This window comes from Drosophila takahashii, chromosome 3R (assembly GCF_030179915.1).
Source record: "Drosophila takahashii strain IR98-3 E-12201 chromosome 3R, DtakHiC1v2, whole genome shotgun sequence".
Classification (NCBI taxonomy): domain Eukaryota; kingdom Metazoa; phylum Arthropoda; class Insecta; order Diptera; family Drosophilidae; genus Drosophila; species Drosophila takahashii.
In genome coordinates this window covers 12741671-12762674 of record NC_091681.1, presented here as the reverse complement: position 1 = coordinate 12762674, position 21004 = coordinate 12741671, and the positions used below count along the sequence as shown (strand labels likewise).

Genomic DNA, 21004 nt, shown 5'->3' with positions numbered 1-21004 from the left:
GAGAGGTGCTGGCCGAGGGGATTTCGGGGGGCTGGGATTGGGAACGGGAAACACGGAACGGAGAACGGGGATGGTCAGCGATCGGCGGCGACGACCCGCTTAATTATCAAAGACATTTTTCTCAATGGGCTTGGCCGAAGCGCTGATAATGCCCACTATATAGCGATATAACCAGGAGTGGCCGCTTCGATGTTTTCATTTTTAGGGGCGGGGTCAAGCGGCCAACTTGGCTTTGGCCACCGCCTGTCACCGGAGTGATCTAATGCGCTGACCAGGAAGTGCGGACAGTCGCAGATGTTTGCCAAAAACACAGACGGTCACAACAACAGGCTCCTGGCGAACAAACAACTTAGGGCTTAGAGGCATTAAAACGGCTGAAATGGCTGAAATAAATAGAAAGGGCGAAGGGAGCGGAGCAGCGAGTGCAGCCAGCACTAAACTAATGGCAATGGCAGCCACGCCGGCGTAGCACGGTTCAATGAATTACTTCATTAGTGCAGGCGTGTTCCGTGTGGCATGCGTTGTATCTCAAAGATACTCTCCGCCGAGGCAGACAGTCGGCTTCGTCCGCTGAGCGTTTGCCAACGTCTGCCAGTCAGCCAATGTGGCACTGAAAGAAAATATCCAGCACAAATGTGTTATAATAACTACATTCGGATATCGAACGAAGAATCTATAAATTACGCTTAGATTATAAAAGCCAGAGTGACTACTTGTTAATTTTATTTAAGAATTATTATCATTATTCTACGATATTATTAACTTGTATACTTTCGGAAAAGAATCGAAAAGTAACATTTTAAATAAACAATTAAATGAATAAACTCATCATTTTGCAAAGAAAATGTTGTAGAATTTTAAATAATAAAAATGTACAATAATAATAATAAAAATAAATTCAAATGCAAATAGTTCTAATTATTCTTCTTTTTAAAAGTAAAATAGAATAGCTCTTAGAAATTGAATCCTTTGACTTCAATTTTTGTCTTATTTTTATTACCCCTATTTGTGCTCGGTGTATGAGTTCTGGGCCCTGGCACTGTGGAGTGCAACTCACAACTCACATGTTGCCATGTTGGCCTCGGATCGCGTCAACTGTGCGTGGAAATTAGCTTGTGCTGCCGCTGATGATGTGGCTCCTCGACTTTTGCCGGCTGCTGGCCTTCTGGCTTTCTGGCCATCCTGGAGTAGGACTCCTTGGGCCTCTAGTCCGGCTGCCTTAATTGCGGAAGTTATGAGCATGGAATTTTAATTATTTCACTCGAGAGAACTTCCCTGCTGCACTTTTCGTTGGCTAGTTTACAGTTAGCGATGCTGGGTTTTTATTGGGTCTCGGCAAACATCCGCCAAACCTTTTCACTGTTTGCATTCCTCGGCTGACGACGACGAGAAAGTGTCAAGACGAATGATTGCGCTCTTCTTCTACGCACTGGAGATTGAGAATGCCGTCTCCGTGTTTGTTGTGTTCCCAATTTTCCCCATATTTAGTTCTAGACGTGACACTTTCGACTGCGCTTTCCACGCCGAAGCCGAGAGCTTTCCTCGTGATCCGAGTTGTTTGGCCTGTTCTGGTTCCTTTGTGTGTTTGTGGCTCGGTTTGTTTGGCCGCTGTTTGCTCATTTGTGGGACAGATGCGTTGGAGTCGCAGTTACTTAAGACGGGGGCTCAGGCTCAGTTCAATGGAGCTCAGTGCGCTCGTCAATTCGTCATTCGTTCGGTTTCAGTCAACTTCCTGGCATGTTTTCAAATGCAATGGCAACTGGCAACGGCGACGGCAACCGCCAACTGGCAAACAAAAAGTAAAAAGCCCAAGAAGAGTTGGCCAAGAGCAGCTGATGCCGCAGCAGCCTTTCGGAGATGGATGGAGACGTCGTTTAAGATTAAGACGACTTCTTTTTACAGCCGTGTGTGAGTTGTAGTTGCTGCGGTGAGTGCGTGTTGCTGCTGCTGCCGCTGCTGTTGTTGCTGCGAGGTGAGTGATGATGATGAATGTGTTACAACGAAGGTTAACGACTTTCAGCTTTATAAACACAGACTTACAGCCTCACACAGCAGCACACAGCTTCATACAGCTGATAAAGCTGGCTCTCTTCTATTGTGGCCAAGAACCCGTCTTGGATCGTGTGTGTGCCAACTAATTAAGCCGCCAACAAGCTAATTATAAGTCGCGTCTGGCACTCTAATTGCAATTTAAATAAATGTGGCAGGCGGTCGGGCCACTTTGGCCAACCAGTTTGGCATTTGGCCAAAAAGGAGCGTTTTAAATTTCAATTTGTACAAGTCAGCGCGTTGTCAATGCACTAAGAACTCTCGCTCTCTCCTCTCTCTCTTAACAACTAAATTACACTTGTCCGCATGTTAACAATCTACAGACTCACAGAGTCACACACATTCCGGCCAAACCAGCAGCAGAAATCCACTAAAGTTAGTCACTTTGGCCCAGTCGGTTTGTCTGAGAGAGCCGAGATTGCAATGGGGTTAGCAGCGCAATCTGCTCAAATATAGATAGCTAGTTAGATGCCAGGCAAACAAACAAACATACGGACAAACAAACGGACAAACAACTATTCCGCCAGCAACATGTGTAGCCATGTAGCAACATTGCAGCAACAACAGCAGCAGCAACAGCAACAACAGCAGCAGCAACAACAACCGGCTTTCGGGTATTCTAATTGCGCACAAGCTTAGCAGCTTTTAGTTACTTTGTAGACTTTTAGTTGCCAACGATTTTTGCATAGATACAGATACATTCTCTACAGATGCAGATATTTACCCGGGCAGCTGGCCCACAGACGTTTAATTTATGCAACGGTCTGTAGTCCGGATAGATACAATAAATTGCTTGCCAAGTGTGGCCGAATAAGTGTTCTATTGATTTCTGCAACACCTTGTCTTCAAAAGGCCAAACTGACTAACTGTTCTGTCAAAATGTTTCGGCCTGCCCACGTTGGTCGTTGGACCGTAGGATCGTTTGGGTTGGTAAAAGGCAGCCATCTGTGCACGGAAAAAAAAATACGGCGAGTATTATTAAGGCAAGTTACTTAAATAAATTCTTATAATTTTTTAAAAATACCTTGTAACATAGCCATTTCATTTACCGAAATGGAGCACCAACAAATTAATCTTCAAGTCACAGCTAAAATTTCTCTCTGTTTATGCATTGCATGTGGCTGAAATTCAGTTGAAATAATGACACACCCGTTCCGATCCGAAATCCCTGTGTGTGTGCCACATAGATACAGATACAGTCGGAGCCACAGATACACATCTCTCCAGCCCATAGATTTTTTCACTCGAAAATGAAATGAAAATTACTGAACTGTAACCATATGTGGCTTCATGCGGCTTTATGTTTAGTACTCTATGTGAGAGTTGGGTTCGTTTGGCTATGCCAAACGTAGAACGAAGTCTGCCCCATTAAAATTCATTTAATTATGCTCATAAAAAAACCACAGACGAGCAATTAATTTGGCAAATAAGTGGGGCCAATTGTTTGCGCATTAAACTTATGTGTGCGGCCAATTCGTTTTGCTTTCGGGTTATCTTTTAGGGATTTTTGCCATTTTTATGGCTATTTTAATGCCAGTTATTGAGTAGTTTTTTTTCTGTTTTTCGTGGGACCGCCCACAAATTATTTGCCCATGTAGAAAAAAAGGTTAATTACAATTTATTGCCAGCGCTCTTGTCGTTACGCTCACTTGATCTCTTTCAAAGTCCCTGTCCTACGATCGCACAATTTTGATTGGGAACAAACGGCAGGCAACGTCAACAATTTAATTGCACATTTGCATTAGAGTGGAAAGTCTGACTCGTGGCCTGTCATCAGGGATTGCTACTGTTGCAGTTGCTGATGTTGCTGCTGCTGTTGCTGTTGCTGCTGTCTTTGTCTTCCTCCTGGTGAGCGGTTTTCATTACAATTGCCTAGCACAGGCCACGTTTGATTTCTTAATTGTCGCTAAATGCGGGACTCGCCAAACATTGTCTTTCAGCCAGACAATGTTGTTGTTGCTGCTGCTCCTGCTGCCATTGTTTTAGCATTATCGTCGATCATTTTGTTTGCAATGAGTTTTTGTGGTTGCTGAGCACACGAAATGAATGTTTGGGTACACACAGCTGTAAAGGAATTGTCGAACGAACGGCGATCATGGTGGCAATTTCCAAAACGACAACCGTATGCTGGTTTGGTTGCCGCTTGAAGTGGGGTTCACATTTTAATTGCTTCCATTTCAATTTATTTTTATTTTTCTCCAAGGGTTCCGTACAATGCGCTTAGAAGAAAAGTGCTGACAACTCACCCTTAAAGTCAGATACCTGCATAAATATTCCCTCTAATGGATCGTTTGGATTGGGGTTGCATTCTTTTGTTTTCAGAAAAATGCATAACATTGGCATAAACAACAAAAGCTGCTATCCAGTTTATCTAAACTACATTTAAGTGATAAATGATACTGGGACACGCCCACATCCACCCCTTTTCAGAGCCTAATTATGGACTAGAAGAAACCAAACCGAACTTATGTAATCCTCTCGGAAACTTAAGCCCCAGTTCGCACCCACTCCCAGTGCCACACTTTCACTACTTAAAACACTAAAATAACTTATATTTAGTAATTTCAGATGCGCTTAATTTACATTTAAATATAATTTTCGAGTTGCCCCTTTTATTTTCCAATATTTCCCAGCGACAGTTTCTAATCTCTTTCGTTGACATCGAAAGGCAGTTTTCAATGGATTTTTTCCCTCCGTTTTTTAATCGCTAAACTGTCTCATAAACCCCGAATTTTATTTGACAAGCGCGATTGGCATACGAAAGCAGCTGAAGAAGAAACGAATTTCTATTTGATAGAAAACGCGAGTGAGAGAGGTCACTCGCGTGGCACATTAGTGGAAATTATGACGATTTTCCCCGATACAATAACTCAAAGTTATGCTGACAGCTATGGACCCGCGTATTATTAATTCAATTTGCCTTCGATTATCGCCGAAAATCCATCCATTCCATCGAATAAAATCCAATCCCAGCCCAATTCGGTTAGCTGAATGCGGCTTTGAGATGTTAATGCGCCGGCGGTGAGCTAATCTGTGTGATTTAGGTGCCACCGAGCAATAGACTTTTGTCTCTCATTATTTATGGGTGTAATTATAATAATTTTTATGCAAACTACGAAATACATTTTACGTAAGACGGAGCTTTAATTAAAGCCCAAGCAGGAAGTTGGGTTGCTTTAGTGCCGAAAACATAACAAAATCATATACACACCTACATATATAAACTGGACTGGGATTAGAGCCCCTTTTTGGGGCAATTTGGCCGGCGGATGCAAAGCGCCATAACTCATGTGGCGGCGAAAATAATTTGATATCAAAGAGCGTCTGTCGGGAGATCGCATAAATTATGAATGCAGTGAGAGGAGAGGTGTTAGAACCTTTAAGATGTTTGGCTGTTTTTTTGTTGTATTTATTCTGTATTTCTTTTTTCTTTGTAGAATTTATGGCTGTTTAAACAGACAGATAAAGTTGGTGTCATTAGTGATTTATGGTGGGATAGCCTTTGATTGGGGTTCTCGCCAGAGTTCACCTTTTGGTTTGACATTGAATGGAAAAAGCCAAGCGCCGCCGAAAGTTCCCCTTCTTCTTCTTCGGCCAGCGTGTGAATTCTGTTTTCGTTGCAACTTTCAAAGTAAAAAGAGACGAGGCAAATTAAGTCAAGGTGGGCTGCATTGCATTACTCATGAACTCAACGCAAAGTATTGAATTACATTCGGCGAGTGCATAAATACAATCCGCAAATGTGGGTGAATGGAATTGGAATGCCGTGTAGGATGTCGGATGTCGGATTTCAAGGCAGCTGAAAGCGAATCGCTATCAGGCGCAATATGATTGCCCACACTCTTCAGATAAGCAGACTTTCCATGGAAGCCATACGGAATTCGGCGTATGAATGAAAGTATTGGAAAACTTGCGGCCTTTATTTTGCGATAAGATAGTGCCCTGGTACTGGGACCACAGAATAGATAATACCCAAAGGTTTCTACGTAATATTTTAGCATAACTTCAAATACATAGGGCTATTTAGGATAGGTCACCAAAAAGGAAAATTGAAACAGAGAGATGTGAATTTTCAGAAATATGGTTCATCTGATTTATTACTCCGAGTGTTGTTTAGAAACATTTTTCTGTTAAACAAGTAGAGCTTCTGAGAATTTGAATGCACTGGTGGCAACTAATGGAAAGAAACACTTACGCTCCTGATAAGCTGGACATAAAAAGAAGCCTATCAGCTAAAGCTGACCCGAATGAACTGGCTTTCAGCCGCTGATAATATTACATGGAGAGACGGGCTTTTTATGTACATTGTGGGTATGAATTACAAGGGCCTACAGTAGAGTAGAAGGTTGGGACCACTGAATGATTTTCTACTTATAAAGAAAATATTCTTAAAAATAAAATACTTTAAAAAGAACATTAAAGTAATGTCAGGCAGCGTACTATAAATGGAAAAGCGATTCATACAAGGTGTAATCCTAGTCCCAAGCAGCCCTCAAGTTATGTAAAATATTTCCCAAAGTTTACGGCAAAAGTAAATTATCACATAAATTAAAAATTTAATAGGCCTCTTGTTTTAGTTGGATTACTTAAAAATCTCCTTGCCGCCTTTCATGCGTACGAATATTATGGCTATGGAAGCTTGATTTTTTTGTGTTCCCCGACTGGCAACTCGTTAATGTTAACAACTACGAAAACAACACCAGCAGCAAGCAGAGGCTGAAAAAAGCTAAAACAGGCGCTGGACTTGCCCAAAAAAAGCAGTCGAAAAAATGAAAATAATTTTTGTTTTTTTTCCCTGTTGTTGTAAGCTTTTTTTTGCCCATTTCAAGATGCCGCTGGTGTTGCTGCTGATGTTGTTGTGTAAACAAACTTAGAAGTTTCCAGCTGTGCGCGTTGATTGCCATACGACACGATGCGTTTTCAAATACAACAACAGCAGCAAAGATGAGGGAAAAGCAGTTCGGATTGCGCATACGCCGTGTATGCACTGTGCCGCTGTTGTTTTGAACAAAAATAGCAAATGCTGTAAACATTTTCGAGGTACGCAATCAAGGCACAGACTCGTACATAAAACACATTTATTTCGTAGTATTTTTTTTCTGCTGTTTCATTACGAATTCCGTGCGTTTTTCCATGATTTAAGGTGAATTTCATATTACGGCAAGTTGCTGTTATTGTGCCTAGTTTTTCATTAATTTCTCCATGGTTGCGCACGTCAATCATACGCAGCGTTGTACGAACAATTCAAATGGTGAGTTGGCATTTATGGTTCGTCTAGAGAGGATGAATGAAAAGTGAAACCGATTCAGATTCAGATTCCTTTTCTTACCAAACAACACTGACTCTCTTTTATGGCTTTGAACCTTGAACCGTCGAGTGGCAATCATTCACACCAGGCGACAAATGAGCCGAGATTGATAAGACTATGATTGTTTGTAAAAAAAAGTATATATATAAATACTATACTCCAGAGGCTATATGGTCGTCGTGTCTCTTATCTCGCTTCCTCTCTCGCACTTTAATTAGCCACTTTTATCGGCTCGCTCGGTGGCTGTCAATTTGGCTAAAAATAAATGATTACTGCTTCTAGTATATACAATATGATATCATGCCGCTTCGTTTTGCCAATTAAAAGACAAAAAAACTGCGACAGCTTTTTTTCGTAAATTATGACTAGCGATAATCACAGCGTTGTTTTATTACGCTTTTTTTGCTCATTTTCAGAACTCGGTTTGGTCTAGTAATTAGCCGAGTCTCTGGGCCTGGGTTGCGGTCGTCGCATGCGTAGCTCAAATTTCAAAACTACATGCACTTTGCGCAGATACAAAGCCGGTTAGCTAGTTGGCCAGTTGGCTGGCGGCTGGATGGCCGGAGACTCTCTGGGTGTGAAAAGATTTATGTGCTAGGCGAGAGCACACATCTCCGGTGGTTATCAATGCAGCAAAAGCAACAGCGGCAGCAAAAGCAGCAGCAGCCATTCACCCGGGCAATTCCAGTTTCCAGACTTCAGATTTCATTGTGAGCGGCCTCTTATTTATGGTCTGCTCAGCTTTTTATAACTCTTCGATTTATATTGATTTGTAATGCACATAAAAAGCAAGCTGGAGCCTCAGATTTTATATGCATGCAGTTGACCTTGTCCGTGGCCAGGATCGCATCGCTGAGATCGCTTAAATTATCATAGTTACCAAATGCTGAAGGTCGATGGAAAGCCCAACAAGTGTTGCATGTTGCCCAGTTGCCCGTTGCATGTGCAACATGTCAACAATCAGCAAGTTTGGCCAACGGACCAGGTGACATAACCACCTACAATCCAGACATGCAGACATCTGGTGGGCTATATCGCATATCTTTTTTGCCCGACTGCCTGGCTGTCCGAAATTCCGAAATTGAAACACTTGTGCTGGCAAATATTTCAGCGACTCGCTGGCAGAATTTGTTAGAAAAGCGCAACGCCAACCGACACTTGGGCAGATAAAGGCGAAAACATGCTGAGAAAAAATAGTATCCCACAAAAGAGCCCGGCGCACATGACAATGTGTAAATTTATGACCGTCGTTGTTGTGCACTCGAATTGCATAAGTTCACCTGGGCTTTAGCCTTAATGCACAGCGGACAAATAGCAAAATATTTGTATTTGCTTTATTAATTAAGCTGCGGCCGCTTGGCTGCAGTAATATTTGCGTATGCGATGAATATGTCCAATAATATTTGGCAACGCATTTGATGCCCGGCCGAAAGCGTCAACAGAAAATCGATGGGTAAACAAGAAAGGGAATTAAAGCCGGCACCTGGAATTAAAACGATTTCTTATATTATAAAGTTACCCCAAAAACTAATCGTTGAAAAGAAATAATCAGAATGGTTATCTTCGTTTTGATATTTTTAAATAGCCGCCAATTGTTTTTCCAACTTTTCTATCAGCATTTAACAAATACCTCCGATATGGTTATCACCTGCAATTTTAATGGCAGGTATTTACCGTCAAATTATGGACATTCTGCCATTATCGCGGGCAGAGATAAACCCACAGAAGTAACCAGATCATCAGATTCGGTTTCTCGAACGTCGTTAATCAAATGAAATTCCAATTAAAATTCCTCGCCGGTTGTGTGTGGGTGTCTGTGGATCAGCGTGTTTGTCTTAGAAATGGGCCACTGTTAGTTAATAGCATTTGGGGCATGGCCTTTGGGCCATGACTAGACACTTATGCCGGGTTTTCCGTGGAAAAATCAAGGCGAAATCCCGCGTCGCTGATTAAAGAGGCTTTCACCGCATATGGGTCAGCATCGTCACCTTTCGCCAGCCGGAATTGGAATTGGAGTTGGAATATAGGGCATATATAGGCACATAGTCATATGTGACCCAAACTCCATATATGCTGATCTGCTCCTAATGAACCCCGTGTGCTGGGCTCTGGCGTAGGTGTTTGACCCTCAACCCAAACGATTTTGTTGTTTATTTATGTTAATTTCTGTGGCGGCTTTTCAAAATATTCTTCTGCAATTAGTCGGTTTTTGGTGGGCTTTTTTCTTCATCCGATTCTTCCTCTTCGCCTCGTTTCGCCTCGCTCAATCAATTTAAATACATTAATCAATTTCCATGGTTGTTTTTTTTCCCAAACATTTCTTCTTTCGTGTTGGGTGCGCTGATCGCAGCAAAAATAAAAAAAAACAACAATTTAATTATAACAACAAACAGCAAGAGCGACAAACACATCGGGTATATCTGAAATTGATATCGTGACTTTGTGTAATTTGTAATTTACGATGAGATCACTTCCTCCAACAATGTATCAAGTCAGTCGGGCCATACCATTCCGTTCCATTCCCGACCAGCCGTCGTCGATCGCATTGTGCTATTTTCTTTTTGTCCCCTGAGCTTCAAGTCACAGCATAAATACACTGGGAAAAATACAACTACCAATTCAGAAAAGAATTGTGCTGCATACTTGCATTTTGTATACGAGTTGAAAGGGAGTTATCCACATATCCTGCAGCATTTCTCACAAGATCCCCTGGTATAAAATATTTAAAAATGTTAAATAATTTTCTTCCTGGAAAATTGCAATTTTTCTCACTGCAAACATACATCAATTCGATGTTGGCTCAGCTATTTTCTGCGAGGAGCACAGACAAAAACAGGGCAGCAAATCCGAGTTTTCAGTGACAAGATAAGAGTCTACTGCCCCCCTTATCCCCTCTTTTTTGGCTTGTGCCCCACACTTTGGGACAGACTGAACCAGCATCCTGCTCTTGCCCATCGAAAAACACAAAGGGGAAAATTTGCATTCGCAGGCCATTCGAAGAGGAGGCTTTGTTTTTGCGCATACATTAGAATTGGCATTCGTAGAGCCGGATGAAATCTCAATGGGCAATTGGGGGAGGCAAAACTAAAGGCAAATCGCAGGAGGGAAATGCAAATTAATGCCAGCGTTTTCAAATCGCACACACCGAATGGGCAATCAAACAAATTATGTCAGCCGGAACGGCTTTTAATAGGGCTTTTGATCAACCGTCTGATCTCATTATCCGCTTCTCTTCCGCTGGTTTTTATAATCGGTCGGACAAGAAAACCTTGATCTAATGACCGACCCATTTCCGTTTTTCGGTTCACGATTCTTTTCGGCCACAAGTCTATTTCCCAAGTCCTTGACCTTCCAGCCGCCCATTATGGCTGGCCGGGCTTTTTGTGTAACCGCCGGTTGTAAAATGTATATTTTCTTACGATTTCTAGTGAGCGCTGCTTGAGGTCTTTGTATTTTTACGTTCGGTCTTTGAACTCATCAAACTTGGTACATTACAAAACGCTTGTCGTTGTCTCATATTTTTCTGGTTTTCAGTTGGGTTTTTTCTTCAGTTTTTCTACCTTATTTTTTTCTTTTGCTGGTGTGGAGCCATGACAGCCAAGCCGTTTAATTAGCTGCAAAGCTGCAAAGCCCACGCCCCAGTGGAGATTCTCGATCATGTCGCAATATCAACTGGCAGCCGAGTTGGGCAGTGAGCGAGAGATATGCTTTATAGCTGATTACCGGGGGACAGATATCCGAGTGTCAGCAGCATATTTAATGCCTACACTCGATGGGGTTCGGAATCTGGAGCTGGGAGCTGGGAGTCTGAAGCCTGAAGTCAGAGGAGTCTGCTTCTGATCCTGGGGCTCTGCCTACGTTCTGGACTATTGATTTGTCACCCGATGGCCAGTTGCCTGTCTGCCTGCCAGATGGGCGGCAGTCAGCCGACTCCTTAAACTTAAACCATTCTGACAGCCGCCGGCGGAGCGTGTGGGCAACGCCCGACCGACTGGTCAGTTCGCCTCGCCGGACTGACAGCCCAGAAAATGCCGCCATAATTCTGCAAATGTCGCGCGTAGGTCGCTAATCAGATTTCCCTCGCGATTCTGCAACGGCAGCCGATGGCCTGTGCGATCCGATTGTGTGAGGCTATAGCCGCAATGCCGATTTTAATTACCCATCGCGATCGGCAATTAAACTCTGGGTGGCCCAGTCAATATACACAAAAAGAAAATTTTCATTATCATTTTCAGCTTATTAAATAAATACATCATTTGCAAAAAAAATTAAATATTAATAGGTTAATTATTTTAAAGGATTAAATCTTTAAAATTGCACTTATATAATAAGCACTTTTATTATTTTTGTGCATTTTATCAAAGCACATCAAATAAACTTATTTGATATTTATTTAATATTCCTTAAAAACTTATTTTCAATTCATTAGAATTTTATAACATGGAAATTTTATGTTTTTAAATATTGGTTTTATAGGTCAGACATTCAAGAATCTTGAACTCGTTAGCTCCCTAATTAATGACCTACATAAATATGGTGATGGTTTTTCCTCTCTGCTGGGAGAGTGCCCCGTTGTCCGTTTTTGGGGGCATTAAAATTCGTCATAAAAATGCAATTGTACGAGAACGGAGTGAGAGAGTCTCAGACTCGCTTTTCATATGTGCCGCAACGACTGATCAGCGGTTGCATAATGCCCCACAGACAGAAAGACACACGCACGCACACACAAGAGGGTTAATTTAAGTAAAGACAAAAAAGCAATGGCAAAGGCAAAGCAAAAGCAAAGGAAAAGCAAACAAACCCAAAGCGGCGATCCCACAGAATTGGTTGTGTGGTCCCACAGCCAGACTAAAAAAACCGAGCCCATGGCGAAAAGTGCGGGGAAAACAGCAACAACTTCAAATTACCGCCGCCAATTTAATAGTCACACTTGTGGCACCCAGGCAGATTCAAAGATTCAAAGTCGGAATTACGTGAAGGCTCCCCAGCAGCACATCGGCATCTGTATCTGAATCTCTTTCTGTATCTGTATCTGCAACGCAGACTGCAGCACGCAATGCCCGCTTGGGCATTAAATGCTTCTTAGAAATGTAAAGATACAAAACGTTGTTTCTCTATTCGAGCCGAGGGTCCAAAGGAAGGGGAGTTCTAGCTGCTGTGGGGGTGAAGGATCATTGCATCTACTTCCACTGATGCTGCATCTAAACATACAGCAACGGTCGCAAATATAGGGGCACATTTGGTACCCCTTTAATCTATATAATACCCAGATAAGTGACTGTTTTTTAATCCTTATTAGAATTTAAATTGAATTTATCTTATAATGAGAGAAGAACACAAAAGAGATATTTTAAAATCTTTTGAAACTATCTAATTATCTAATTTACATAGCTATTATTCCGACGCCAAGTGTTCAAATGTGGCTCTATGTAGATTGTTTAATTTTCCTAGTGGCTGTGATAGTTCTTGAGAAAATGTGCAGCCTCATGGTACTGATGTTGGTAAATACTCGTAAAACAACATCGGGCCGGCAAGGTCCCTCTAAAAGGTTTTGGAGCAGGCGTTAATGGGTTTTTGATTGTTTATAGCATAGGTTTCAAGGTTGTTGCCGAACGGAGGGGCTGCTGCGGCTGCAAAAGGTTAAGGGTTACGAATGGGGGCCTGGCATTAGTATAGACACAGGGCCATAAGGCCAGGGATGAAGGCTATTAGCTGGGCCATTAGGCATAATGCAGTAATAGGGCCCCTATGCCTTTCCACACGGCCTGTGTAATTGAGACTTTTTGTTTGGGCATTGCATTTCCTTAAAAGACCCGCCGCCGACCAAATTATGTTTTCAGCAGCGATCGATCAAATCGCATCGAATGGCTGACAAACGCAAACACAGATGCAGGCCACCGTTATTAAAGCAGAGTATCGTGTGTCAACTGAGGCATTCGCACAACCAACCAGACAGTCAGACAGACAGACAAATCGAATACACATGGAGAAAAAAGGGGAAAGGGGCGGGTCTGTCAGAAAGATATACAGATAGATAGATAGGCAGACAGACAGACAGACGGTTAGACAAACAAACCAGCGCCATATGTGCGCCTATAATGCTGATACATAACTCATACGGGGAATACGACTCGAAACTCAAACTCCGATTTCAACTCAAGCTCAATCTCGCAATGAAACGCAAACGCAAACACAAAACTACCGTTTGATCGATCGTTTTGATTAGAAATGCAACACATTTCTATATGATCTGTCACACAGGCCGCAAAAGTCTGCTTTGGCATTTGCGGTCTCGGCGGCAGACAAGCGAAATGTTTGTTAAAGTGAAATTAACGTCGCCAGCCAACTGCAGCCACCAATCAACAATGCCGGCTCAGCTGCACCACAGCAGCACCACACAAGCCACCACGCACCACGCACCGATCAGCACCAATGCACTGGGAAAAAATCGGATTTAAATATATTTAGAAATATCTTGGAATGATAAAATTTTCTTTTTTTGTACAACCTTTTTGTGTAAGCAGGACAAAAAGTTTTTTATGCATCTGATAACTTTCGATTAAGTTGAAAGATCTTAGAAGTCGTTTACAATACGATAATAAATAAGATAAGATAAACTTTAGAATGAAGCAATATATCACTTATGTGACTATTTTCACCATTCGCGATTCAATTGTCCTAAAGAATTCGCGGATTATTTGATCGTACTCTATTCGCGAAGAAAACCAATAATATTGCTTGTATCAAGATAAATTTTTAAATGCAAGATGGAACTTTGTTTCCTTGTGCTCTAAATATTTTGCTTGTACATTTTCTGAGTATTTTTCTGCCTGTGGAAGCCCATGCCGCAGCGATCATCATCATCCCAACCCAAGTCTGTTTCTGTTTCTGTATCGGTGGCAGCCGCAGCAGCTTTTCCTTGGCATGCAGTTGTCGCCATCGCAGAGTCGTCGTCGCCTTGTCGCACATTTTCCGCGTGGTTGTCGTGGCTCGTCCCCAGAAGAAAAACCCCAGGCCAAGTTAAAGCCAGGGAAAAACAACTGGAAACCATTTCAAAAACCCCCCTCCTCCACCAAACTATCGCTCACCCACTCTCACCCCGTTGGCGCTGTCTCTTTCTCATGTGCGTTTTTGGTTACGGGCTTAATTTACAATTAATGAAATTCGATCGTTTTATTAACTGTACATTTTGCATGATTTATGCCCCCAACTCTTCGAGTAATGAAACAGTTTTTGACAATTTTCCACTGCGTTTTGGTAATTTCACGTTTTCATGCCGTCCCATGCTGCCGTCCATTAACCTTCATTAGGCTTAGGGGCCTATTAACACCCCCGCCCATCTCGACCGAGCTCCCAGCCAAACTGTTATTGCTTTTGTCCATTTATGGCTGGATTGCATTGCCGGCGTTGACAATTTCCATCGACGATTGCACAATTAAACTCTATTTATTTATTTGTTTCGCTTAATGAACTGTGTGAAACATTTACGATGTCTCAAATATTATGCCCAGGCCGAAACAATTGCAGCACCACACCCCCAACCACAATGCATGTACACTTGAAGAAAAGGGGAGACTGGAATTTAAATGAATAATTTATAATAAGGATTAAAAAGTCATTGCAGCTTGGTATACTTTTCCAATTAATATAACTAACGAATGTAAGTGACTCTCTCTAAAAATCCTTTAAAAAAATTGATAATATTAATATTATTTTGTAGCCGTGTGGCATAACAACAAAAGCTACCACGCAACTTGTCTCAGTTTTCCGATTTTGTTGTTGTTTTGGTTTCCTTTATTTTTTTGCTGGCCAAGCTGCTCGCTCATTTTTGTGCAGCGCAAATTGTTATTGCACAATTTTCGGTTTTGGGGGAATTCAATGCAATAGCCACAAACTGGCAGACAGACAGCGCACACAAGAAACACACAAAAAATACGAAACACACACAAAATGCGCCTAATTGTCGCTCTTTCAGCTGTCGCACATAACACTTTGTTTTTGCTAATTTTCTGTCACCTGTATCGTTTTTTAAATGCATTTTTTCCTCGGCCCCCAATTCAGACAATAGAGCGCTGGCTTACAAAAAAAGATAACTAAAGAAGATGGCTAAGAGAGCACGTGACTGATGATTTTTTGATGGGGGAAAAGAATAAGAATCGGGATCATCTTTGTCTTCGTGTGACTCACTTGACACAGTTGCAGTTCCCCAGTTTGTTGCCCTTTGTTTTCGGCTACCGGGAATTATCATCTCCGAAAGACCGACGATCTGAACATCTCTGCTTTCCTTCTGACACCGAGCAACCGTTAAAATTGCATGCCTCGACGTTGGCCATTATCAAACTAAGGCATCAATCTGCCAGAACCAGAGCCGCACAATTGCAAATTGCCATGGCAATTACGACTCGAAACGGGGTGGATGAGGGGCTAAAAATGGAGCAGTCGGCTGGGAACACGTTTTAGTTTAGAAGATAGCCCCGGCTAGAAGATCTCTACTTGGCCAGCTGGGCGATTATGCAATTTACAAGATCTGGCAGCGGCAGCAGTTGCATCTCCAGAACGCATTCGAGCGCACCAATTGCTAAGGCGGCTAAATCATTTTTAATACCCAAATTCAAAACGAAATAATCATAAATAACTGGGTTAATTTGTAACGCCTCCCTGCACGGCCAATGAACCATTCAGCCCGATTAGAGCTATGCGGCTCGCCCAAAAGCTGAATGAAAATGAAATTCAATTAACGCTGTCATATCAAAGAAAGTCGGATAGAACTAGCTATGGGATTTTATGTACAGTGAGGCGTAAGTAATCTGGAGTTTTGGTGAAGTAATTGGGATTTAAGAGTATTGGAATAGAACAGCTAATTCCAAAAAATCTAAAATGTAACCTTTAGTCCTTCAGTTTCTGTGATCCTAAGTATTATTTATTTAAAAATCTGTTCTAAGCCCCAAAGTTTCCACCACTAGGGAGGTCCGACTGTACATATATGCCTTGGAATATTTTAGTGGCATCTAGTCAGCGGCTGTCAAGTTCAAAGTTATAAATGTGCCAGGGATCGTGCGGAGTTTATTTAATTTCCATGATTTCGTTGTGCTCGCTGGCAGCATACGAAATCAGTTCACAAATCTTTTGTGGGTCTCTTTTATTTTTCGGTCGATCTGGGCTTTTTGTTTCACCCAATCGTATTCGTATTCGTATTTCCCGTCGCTGCATTTGAAAGTCGCAATCGAAATCGGAGAATTATTCTGTCATTGGGTGGCGCGCAGAGCCCGGGGATCAATTACCTTTCAAAACCAATTTGCATTTGAAATGCATAACGAAATCGTGTGCACACAATGCAATATTTTGGCAGTCGCACGCTGGGCTCGCGGAGTCTGCAGTTGTTCATTGTTTGCCAGCTGATTGGCAGGCTTTCAAATTGCGAATCAAGCGGCATCAAATGGAAAATGAAAATGGAAAATGCAGGTGGCTCGGTGGTTCGGTGGCACCCACACAGCCTTATCTCCCTTTTGGCAGTTGCTCATTATTGCAACAGTTGCAAGTCGGCTTCGGTTTTTATATACCCCTGCCTGCCTATATATATTTTTTTTGTTTTTATTTTTTCCATTTTTATGGCCAAAGGTGTGTCAGTAGTTGCAACTGCCATTTGCTGTTCGATCAATAGGCTCTGGGCACGCAAGCTCTCTTGAGCTAAACTCGCGATCATCTCTTGGCAAAATATGGGTTAATTCGGCGCCCGTTTTGTGTTATTTTCATTGCTGATGAACTCGGTAACTCTTACTTTTGATTAGGCCATGAGTCTGCAGATCTGCGGGATTAATTCTTGAAAAGTAAATCTGGCGATGATTTGTCAACTCTTCGAGTGGCTTGCTTTCTTTCACATCGCTCGTTTTTTGTGGGTTAGAAAAACACAGCAGCCTCGAGAGAGGCGGCTTTCATTTTCAGATGCGCGATATTGTGTAACATTTCCCCAATGTATCTTTTTTTATCTTTTCTTATTGCATATTGCATTGCATTCTGTCATGCAACTTGGCAGAGCAAAGCCAACAGTCGTAAATTATGACGGCCTGTCTATAATTAATCAAAGCACTAGGGCCGCCGTCTACTGGGGCAGTTAGTCTCAATTAACACACGCAAATTGGCCAGAGTCAAAAGCTGGGCTAAATATGCCAGGCATTTGAAAGTAAAAACAGCTCCGCACCTACCGGAATTTGTTATACATTTAGTATGCGATTCGAGATGCATTGTTCGCACTGAGCACTAGCCACCAGCTCAGCTCAGCTCAGCTCTCGGCCTTTTGTGTCGCTCAACCAGTTTAGAAATTCTACTGGTTTGAGTGACGACCATGGCGAAACCTGATGTGCCACATCGGGCGATTTGTATTCCAAATGACGTCTGGTTCCGTTCCGTTGGCCAGGAGGCTACGTATGTCAGCTGATTGAATTGCAAAGGCAGGCAGGATGGTAAAATGGAAAAACGAAAACGAAGATGCCTCGCACGGGGTTTGTTGTTTGGAAAATTGTGCAAGCTGTTCTGCAAGTTATATGAGACATTTTGCAATCAACGTCACTCGTCTTGGCCTTGTACTTCCTGAACATATTTGGCCAGTTCTTCAGCCCGGCACACAGAGAAAAAACCCTGGATATCAGTACTTTTTAATTGCTTAAAATGTTTTTTATTACGTTTAAAATTTACCCATTCGAATAGTTAAAAAACAAAATCATAAAAATAGAAAGAGTGGGGAAAATGTAAAAGTGATCTTTGGAACTGTTGCAATAAGAACATTTTAGAAACTGTATTTTATGACAAGTGTAAAAATTTTTCGTCACAAATGTTGATATCAGACCTTTTGTATGTTAAAGGTGCGATCGTCACTAGTTTCTTACCTCGTTAAGAGGTGTTTTTGTTTGATAAAGCAGACACAACGGCCATGGCTTAGAATAAATCTTAGAACTATCTCTTTATGGACTTTGGGATCATTGTAAATAACATAGTATCTTATTTGTTTCCTGTGCATCTTCATCTCGTCACCCGCTAATTTATGCCGCATTGCATTATCGATTTGCGTTTGGTTTATGGCCCAGACTTGAGTTGAGTTTGCTTTTTTTGTTAATTTAGTGTCCAGCTGGGCAAACGAAACTGGCCTAGCCACCTTTGAAAAACTACCTGCTTTCGGCTGCTCAGCTGTTTGCTTAACCTGGCTTAAATTTATGCATTTAGTCGAGGCATTTATCATGCGAAAGATACAGCTCCAAATTAGCATATAGCGCGGTGCGTGCCAATATTTTCTTTGGGCTGAACAAAAGCCCAAATATCGAAACGAAACGATTGCCTTGATTAGTTGACAAATAAACTAACCTTATTTTTTCCTTTTGGCTTTCTCTTTGCAGTTTGGAGTCTCCGGGACATTTTGCATGAAAATTGCAGCCAAAAAGGTATGTAACAAATTTCTTAATTAACTCAAAAGCAAAACTTTCGCAGCGGCGAGCAAATATGCCAATTAAGTCAATAAATATTTGCCAGCTGCTATTTACGTTTTGACACCGACCAGCAATAAAGATTTCCAAAAATGCTTTTACATTTTACAAATGGCAGACGAACAGGCTTTTGAGCCGCACAGAAATCATTTATGTTAATCAACACATGTTTTTTTTTGGAGTCATTGGGGAATTCTTTTTTGTTGTTGTGTCTCCGGCTTGGCTTTTTCTATATATATATATATTATAAAAGGCCCACAAAACCGAAACAAAATAAATATATACAGAAAACGTGTTTGTGAGTGTCGCACAAAAACAAAATTCAAATTCAAATTGTGCCCCGTTGAAATTTGCGCTAATGTTGCCATTTGTGTTGCTGTTGCTGCTGGGCCAGTTTGAGGTTGCTCGTGTGCTGTTGCTGCTGCTGTTGCCGATGTGATGTTGCCGTATGCCGAGTTATTTTCGGTATGCCCCACCGACTCTATATGGCCGCCCCATGCCGAACAAGATTTCTGCGCCAGCGCAAAACTCCAAAGTCAGATTTTCAGCGTTTCTTGTTTCTTGTTTCTAATTCTCATGCAAATATGTACTGCCATGTCATGTCGCTTCTGTTGCTGTTGCTCCCCAACTGTTTGCATTTCAATAAGCGCTCGCACGATTTCTGCATAATTCTCTTTCGGGCAATAAAAGATTCTCGTGAAGTGCCAGTGACTCAAATCAAAGTCAAACATTTCCAAATCGAATTCGCATTAATATATCTAAACGGGTTGCGCCAAAAAGTAGAAGGAGGAGAAACGCGAACAAATCGAACAGCGACGACATTTCCGATAACTAATACTTTGGAAAAGCCATAAAGGTAAACAAAGAGAGATAAGACGTTCGCTTTGGCCCAGGTAGAACGGAAATCGTCAGTTTGGAAAAAGGAACGAGAGTAAGTGCAGAAAAAACAGCAAAGCTGCTATAAAATATTACGCATACGCAGAGTTAGTGAGTCACAAAAGCCAGTCATTGTGCGATCCACCTCGAAAACCGCACTCAAACCCCTACTGATTTAAATTGGTTCGTCATGGAGTCTTTACTGAAATCCATCTGAGATAGCCACACTTTAAAATCGAATTGCACGAGGCTTTCTATCGAAAATTAAAATAGGAATATATTTTTTAACTTGCGGTTAAATACCTTTACACAAGCTTAAGTAGTCTATGTATTTTTATTTATTTAGGGTTTATGTTAGTGTTGTTTACAAATGAACTTATTGCCTATATAAAGCCATTTAAATAATTGCTGTATAAGCAGACATGATTAAATAATAGTTTAATACCAAACTAAAGATTCATTTAATATTAGTCAGAGACATTAAATGATTTTTATAGATTATTCTTTAACCTTTTTTCCAAGTGCACGTTGATCAACAATCAAGCTGGTTTTAACAGCCTGATTATGCCTAAATTGCAACTCAAAGGGCTTCTAAAGTGCCTGTTGTGCTGTTGTTCATCTCCTCAGCAGTTTACCATAAAGCCAATCCAAACAAGTGCCTTGATGGCCAAGATCTGCTTTAATCTTCTGATTTGTTTGGGTTATGGTTGCTCTGCTCTTCAGAATGCAGAGCTAACCAGCCCCCAGCCCCAGACCCCCGATTCATTACCGATCGCGGCAGGGATCCATATAGTGCCTAGCGTTAATTCGTGTGCGCTGCTTATGAAGTTGACATGCCGAACGAATCCGAAAGGGCCGAGCATTATTTTATGGTATCCACTTTTATCCGCGCTGGGCACCGCATAAACTCACACTTAAAATCAATAAACGTAAACTGGGCCCGCCCAACGTCAAATTGCATTCGACATGTGTAACCGATAAAACTATAAAATAGCACAAACTTATGCCCACAATAAGCATAAACAATTCCGGGCGCGAGATGAGCCCTAAAAGCGATCTGCCAAAAAGGAAAACCGAAACAGAAACCGCAGAATTATCAAGCCGGGATTCAGTTGCTCTGGCCATAGAGTATAGAGTTGTTGGTACATGCGTAAACAAGTATTTTTATGGGGCTTCCATACCACGGGGCATAAAAGGATGCCCCACGGCTGTGGACCAGGCCAGGATGATGGGACACGGCCATAAAGGCACTCAATTGCCATTTTATTACCGCAGCTATTAGGCCACAGTCAGCCGG

At 41.8% G+C, this 21004-nt stretch overlaps 1 protein-coding gene across 3 annotated transcripts in view; it reads left to right on the top strand.

Annotated features, from left to right (window-relative positions):
* cv-c (crossveinless c) overlaps positions 1 to 21004 on the top strand; it is a 96535-nt gene that overhangs the window by 11417 nt on the left and 64114 nt on the right. For all 3 annotated transcript variants that reach the window (XM_017147009.3, XM_017147008.3, XM_070216730.1), the window contains exon 3: positions 18745 to 18789. The gene's annotated coding sequence lies outside the window, so the exon portion shown is untranslated. The remainder of the gene's footprint in view (positions 1 to 18744; positions 18790 to 21004) is intronic.